We start from the raw sequence: 7,166 nt of genomic DNA, 5'->3' as shown, positions 1-7,166 counted from the left end.
CAGCCTTCCCATGAACACAGAGCAAGGGGCAGACACCCGACTCCTACCCGTCCCTCACACCCAGACGTGGGCTGAGCTCAACCCGGGCCTCAGAAGGCACCGCGGGCTCCAGAGATGGGACCTGCCCTGGCTGAGCGCCTCCACGTGCTGCACACTGCGTGCACCTGTTCCACGGTCCTGCTCACCTGGTGCACAGCGGTGCCCAGGACTAAGTGCCTCTCCCAGGCCAAACAGCTGACCAAGTAAGAAACGAGCCAGGTGGGTCTGACTCTCAAGGCACTGCACCTCCAGGAGGGAAAGTGGACATTCACCTGGATCTAGACTTTCCTTCAAAAAGTATCTCCTGGAATTCTGTGTGCAAGATCCTAGGGTAACTGGGAAGATGGATTGTGCAGGCTTTCCCTAAAACAAAAGACTGGAAAGATCACAGCAGTCTCTACAGCAGGGGAAGCCCGCCATGCCACGAGCAGTCTGCAGAGAGTCCAGGGGCGGTCCCAAGTGCCCACCCCACTCCTCCTCTCTCCCTCTGCCAGCCTGGCATCTGTCACCTGGGGGCTGTTGGGAAGCCCTGGCAGGAGCCCGTGAGGTCTCTCTGGAGGTGATGGATGTAGTATGGGACGTGGCTCCGTGAGCAGCCACCCCTGCAACCCCCACATGGTGGCAGATAGGTCTAAGGGTTGGGGGCTGAGGGACTTCACTGGATGGCTCAAGGGACATTTTTAAGATGGGTCTTGCTGACTTGCCCAAGCTGGTCTCCAACTCACAGTCCTCCTGCCCTGCCTCCCCAGGTGCTGGGATTACTGGTGTGCCTACCATGCCTGGTCTGGGACCTTGGAGGTCAGGGCCGTGGGCACAGCTCCTGAGAGGCACCAGAGCCAAGAGAATCACAGGCTCCCAGAGATCCCACTCTTCACAGGGAGGTTCCCAGGGGCAAGGCATGGCACCATTTCCTCCTCTCCTCAGGTGTGAGCTGTGCCCCCTGACCTCAGTCAAAGGTGAGTGAGTCTGTCCCGAGGCCCTGGGTCAGCCCGCACTTCCTGCCGGGCCGTTCCAGGCCACCCTGCCCGAGCCCGAGTCTCCCCGGCTGGGGCAGGAGGACTGGTGGGGGCCCTTGCAGTGGCCGATTTGAAAGACAGGGCCTGTGGGACTCTAGACAGACGTGAGCTGCAAGCCGTGGAGAAGAGAGCGCGTGGGAGGCACCCGAGGGTCCCTGCCCTGACCTCCCGAGGGACAGTCATGGCAGAGACGCCGCGGGCTTGGCCTGGCTTAGCTCTCACCCACCCTGAGGGGCTGGAGTCCAACATGACTCCTCCTGAAACCAAATAACCCCTGAATAATGCAAGCCAGGGCCCGCGGGGGGCATGGAGCGGGGAGGCCAGCCCAGGGGCAGCTGGAGGCACTCTCAGCCTCGGGTCTTAAAGATTAATGAGGCTTCAGCCTCTGCCAGGAGGCTGTGTAAGAGGATACCCCATGTCTCTTCCAGGGACCTGAGCAGGAGAGGCACAACCAGGCGTCTCGGCTAGACAGCTGCTCCCAGGTGGAGTGGCGCTGCCCCCCAGAGAAGGCCATCCTGCCCACACTTGGGACACAGGCTTGTCCAGCACCTCAATTCAGACAAAAATCCACACAGGCCAGAGACGGGCCCCGCTGCTGAAAGGAGGGCACCAGGCCCTGCAGCCTCCGAAACAAGACCCTGCCGCGGCGGGCCTTGGAGCACTTGGCGGGGTCAGGTATCGGCCAGCAGTGGCCCTGAACTGCAGCAGCACAGGGAGCTCTCACACCCCAGGTGGCCCCAGCCCAGGGCCTGCTCTGCAGCCTTCCCTCTGCCCTCATTGGCACTGAGCCCTCAGCCCCTGTGTCTTGGAAATGACAGAGTTGGGACTTGGAAAAGCCTTTTGCTGCTGTAGGTGGGGGAAATGACAGAGTTGGGACTTGGAAAAGCCTTTTGCTGCTGTAGGTGGGGGAAATGACAGAGTTGGGACTTGGAAAAGCCTTTTGCTGCTGTAGGTGGGGACTGTGGTCGCCCTCAGAGCCAGTCATGCTCTTGGGTGGGCAGCACCACCTGAAAGCCCACTGCACACCACCCTCAGTGTCCTGTTCCACACTGAGGCCTTTCAGCCAGGCGCAGAGGCCACGCCTGACATCCAGCCCCTGGGAGCCTGAGGCAGGTGGCCCGCAGTTGGAGGCCAGCTGGCAACTTAGCAGGACCCTGTCTCCAAAGACAAACTACTCAACAACAAAACCGAGAACCATGGGGATCAGAACCACCCTCTGCTGGTGCAGCTTCATCTTCAGGCCCAGGGAGCAAAGGCCCCAGGGTGACGCGTGGCCGCTAGGCGGGTGTGAAGGACACAGCCTGGCAACACCCAGCTGCAGTCCACACGGCCAATACACGGCCACCGGCAGGGCCCGCTCTCCCTGTCCTTAGGCAGGGCCTGGCTCCGGCACGCTCAGCCCATCCTTGGCTTCCCGTGGACGTGCTGGCAGATCCCGCTCCTCGGCCACCTTCCATGGGACAGAAGTGGTGAAGGCGTTCCTGCACCCGCTGTCTGACAGGGTCCCAGGTGGGGGATGCCACGGCAGGGCCGCGCCTTTGGGAAACGGGAACCGTGGGGAGTATCGAGTGTCTGTTTATGATATCATGACGTGGAGAGCAGGGCGCATGTCGATCCATAATGACGGTACGTATTGCCCGAGACTGCAGGAGAATCCCAGATGAGACCAAGGGCACCGTTGGGACAGGCCATGAGGTGCGTTTCAGTGTCTCAGGACACAAACAAGGTGTCACTCCCCAGGCCTGAGCAACGAGAGGTGTTTACCCCATATTAACAATTTACATCACCTCCCTCATCCCCTCCTAAAGCCACAACCTGTACAACACCCAGCTGCAGAAGGACAGTCTCTGTGCCCACAGCACAAGGACCACCGTATGTAGCTATGTTAACCCCCTCGAGGACAGGAGGCTGGTAGAAGTACATTCCCCAACCAACACAGTCTCCTTCGCCTTCCACAGAAACTTATGATGAAAAGGGAAAACACACAGTTAATATGAGTGACAAATGGGTCAAGGTGCCAGCCCTTTATTAAAGATGACAGAGACATAAGAACTGGCACGCTTTGACCAAGGATCAAGGAAACTGTAAGAAAGCAATTGAATAGGTCACATGAAAAAAAGGAGATTACCTTGGAAATTAAAAATAAATGGTGTAAGATTAATATAGGTATATTTTAGAAGCACTTCAGAGTAGTAGGCTTTTAAGTACCAGACTCTCACTATTTTAAGTGTGCTTTACTGGGACTTTAGTTTAAAAGTAAGAAAGCTTTCCAATAATCATAAGTATGCTTTAAAGCTAAAGGTTGATAAAATAATTATAGGTACGCTTTAAAGTTAGAAGTGAATAAAAGTCCGGAGACACGTGGTCTGTTGGGTTGCCTGGTACCTAGGGATCGAGGTGAAAATGTGACACTGAGACCATGACGGTCTAAGGCTACAGAACAGTGCTTTGAACAAGGTACTCAATATCTTAGGTAACGATGTATGTCAGAAAAGATCGCAACTCCTGAAAAGTATGCCAGTCACAGCGGCTTCAGGCTTTGAGGCTATCCATTAACTTCCTGGAAAAACACCTGTAAAAAGGCATGAAACAAAGGCCCCCTGGGGCAGCAGATCTTTCTGGACGCTGCTCATAACTTGCAACCTGTCGTCGCGGCTCTTCTTCTTTCGCTGATGCCACTCTTCCTTCAGGACCCCTGGATCCCCCCAGGGCTGGACCCTGGCACAGAAGCTGCTGGGAAAGTGACCCTTGGGGTGAGGGCACTGGGTTCCACCCAGGGTGGACATCACACTTGGCACGAGGGCAGGTGGGATCCAGCTCTAACCAGGGTTTCCAAAGAGTCTGCACACTGCGGTCACCTGGGGGGGCTGAAGTGCCCTGGTGCCACAGCAGTCAAACCCGAGTCCCGAGGGAGCCCCAGTCCTTCCAGAGCTCTGCGGGGATGCCCACCACAGTGGGCTTGAGGCCCTGGGCAGCCTCACCTCAGCTCTGCCCCAGGTCTCTCCTAACAGGCAGGAGACGGTCCTCTGTGGCCACCTGGTGGGGCGGGAGCCGGGCTAGCACACTCCTTTCCTGCTCTGCCAGTCACCCCTCGGAATTCTATAGTCGATGTCCCCACGTCCCAAGGACCTCGGCCACAGGAGGCAGGGGGTTTGCCTCTGCAGTTCTTCTGGTGCCCAGCACTTGGGCCAGAGACTGCCCTTTACAGCCCGGTAACACCTGGTGCTTGAGGAACAGAGCTAACCAGGAGGCTGCCCAGCCGACCAGGAGGCTGCCCAGCCAGGAAGCCCCCCTTTCAGGAGGCTCCCCTAACCAGCCAGGGTGTGTAGGGGAATATGAAGATGTGTGTAAGGGTGGGGGATGTGCAAGTGTGTGCACGTGTGCAAGTGTGTGTGCACGCATGTATGCAGGGGTGTATACATGAGGGATGTATAGGACGTATGCTGGAGTGTGCTGGGGTGCATAGTAGTGTGTGCACAGGTGTGTACAGGTGTGTGCAGGTGTGCAGGTGTAGGCAGAAGTAGGCATGTGTATGGGTCTGTGTAGAGGTGGTGCACAGGTGTGTGTGCAGGTGTGTGTTCAGATGTGTGCAGGTGTGCATGTGGGTGCAGGAGTGTGTAGGGGTGAGTGTGTAGCTGTGTTTAAGGTGTGTGTATGGAAGCACATGCATGCATATGTACATTCAATTTTAAAAGAAAGAATGCGAGTTGGAATTCAAACCACGATCCAAGGAACCTGCCTCTTTGTTAATGTTTTTAATAGTTCTTTACCTGAACCCTCGTTCTCTCTGAAGCCCTTCTGCTGCACCTCCCCAGGGCGTCCCCTGCTCCCCTCTGGAGGGCAGAAAGTTTCTGGAATCAGCTGCAGGTCTCAGGGGGTCGGAAGTGGAACACCGCCCACCAGGCCCCGGCGACAGCCATGCAGGAGGGGACACGGCACGATGTGGGTCCCAGGAGGGTCTCGGGTGGGGTCAGAACTGGGGGCTCTCTGCAGAGAACCCAGGCCTGGCATGAGCAGGTCCAGGCTTCCTGGGAGACTTGCCAGTCTCCTGCAGCAGGGCCCTGGTCTCTGCTGCCCTCCTCCCAGCAGATCATGAAGCACAGCAGATGAGTTGCAGCTGCTGGCCAGCGTCCAGGCAGGACCTAGGACCTAGGACCTAGAAGGCTATGAGTTGCTAGGGTCAGCAGGAAGGATGACTGCTCCTAGAGACCGACCCCAGTAGAGGTCCCAAAGACCCTGAAGACGCTGGGGTAGGAAGTCAGCGGGAACCTACCAGAGAGGAGGGGCCACTGGCAGCTGGACAGGTGGGAGAGCTGCCCGCCTCAGCCTCCCACAGCCCACGGCCTCTCAGCCAGGCGCCCTCCCCCTCGGGGAAGGAGGTGGAAGTCAGGGGCATGGGGCTGTGGTTGCCCAGTGAGGTGGGCCTATGGGGTCACTGAAGGGCCCAGGAGATGCAGGTTTGCCTGGGAGAGACGGGCTTAGATCCAGGTGCTGTGGGCCAAGAGACAGTGTCCACCACAGGTGCTGTGGGCCAAGAGACAGTGTCCACCACAGGTGCTGTGGGCCAAGGAGACGGGCGTCCACCACAGATGGTGATAGAGGAGACGGTGTCCACCACAGGTGCTATGAACTGAGGAGACAGTGTCCACCACAGGTGCTGTGGGCCAAGGAAATGGGCGTCCACCACAGGTGGTGATAGAGGAGACGGGTGTCCACCACAGATGGTGATAGAGGAGACGGTGTCCACCACAGGTGCTATGAACTGAGGAGACAGTGTCCACCACAGGTGCTGTGGGCCAAGGAAATGGGCGTCCACCACAGGTGGTGATAGAGGAGACGGGCGTCCACCACAGATGGTGATAGAGGAGACGGTGTCCACCACAGGTGCTATGAACTGAGGAGACAGTGTCCACCACAGGTGCTGTGGGCCAAGGAAATGGGCGTCCACCACAGGTGGTGATAGAGGAGACGGGTGTCCACCACAGATGGTGATAGAGGAGACAGTGTCCGAGACAGTGTCCACCACAGGTGCTATGGACCAAGGAGACAGTGTCCACCACAGGTGCTATGGACCAAGGAGACGGGCGTCCACCACAGATGGTGATAGAGGAGACGGTGTCCACCACAGGTGCTATGGACTGAGGAGACAGTGTTCACCACAGGTTCTGTGGGCCAAGGAAATGGGCGTCCACCACAGGTGGTGATAGAGGAGACAGGTGTCCACCACAGATGATGATAGAGGAGACGGTGTCCACCACAGGTGCTATGGACTGAGGAGTCAGTGTCCACCACAGGTTCTGTGGGCCAAGGAGACGGGCGTCCACCACAGGTGGTGATAGAGGAGATGGGCGTCCACCACAGGGGCTGTGGACCGAGGAGATGGCGTCCACCACAGGGGCTGTGCACTGAGGAGGTATCTATACAACTACACCACAGGTGGTGTTAATGAGAACACAGATGTCCACCCCAGGGGTGACAGAGGAGATGAAATAGGACGCAGTGTCCACCACCAGTTTTTGCTGGCCCCTGAGGCAGCTCCCCTGCCACTTTGTGGAGGCAGTGATTCCCAGCTAAGCCCAGGGAGGTCCCACCATTTCCACTCCCACAAGACTTAATGTCCCCAGTGGGAGTCCCTGAAGTGCGGTGGCTGGGAGCAGGGCCAGTACGGAGTCCGGGACCATCCCAGCGTCCAGCCTCTCTTGCAGCTGTGGTTTGCCGGCCCTCGTCTCACTGAGAGCTGGCCTCCTTCCGAGGGACCTGGGCTGGGGTATTGGCAACAGAGGCCCAGGAGACCCAAGCTGCCCCAGGCTTCTGACTGCCCCTTGGCCAGCACTGCCCGGAAGGGCGGTCCTCTCGTGCATCTCTGCAAGGCCTTGGGCCCATCTGTCGCTGCCTTATTGCACCTGGAATATTTTCCTGCCTCTTTTGAGTGAAATAAGGCGAGAAGGTGGACGACCACATTGGTGGGCCCGGGACTCCTGGGCGGGCAGCTGAGCTGCTCTGGGCTGGGCAGCCTTCTGGTCCTTGAGTGGTGGGGTCTGGAGGGGGAAGGGAGCTGGTGCCCGCCGTTGGGGGCACGGGCTGACCCAGAGGTCTGCATGTCCACCCAGA

Source organism: Callospermophilus lateralis, chromosome 12, assembly GCF_048772815.1.
Source record: "Callospermophilus lateralis isolate mCalLat2 chromosome 12, mCalLat2.hap1, whole genome shotgun sequence".
Lineage (NCBI taxonomy): Eukaryota > Metazoa > Chordata > Mammalia > Rodentia > Sciuridae > Callospermophilus > Callospermophilus lateralis.
Note: the sequence above shows the minus strand (reverse complement) of the source record.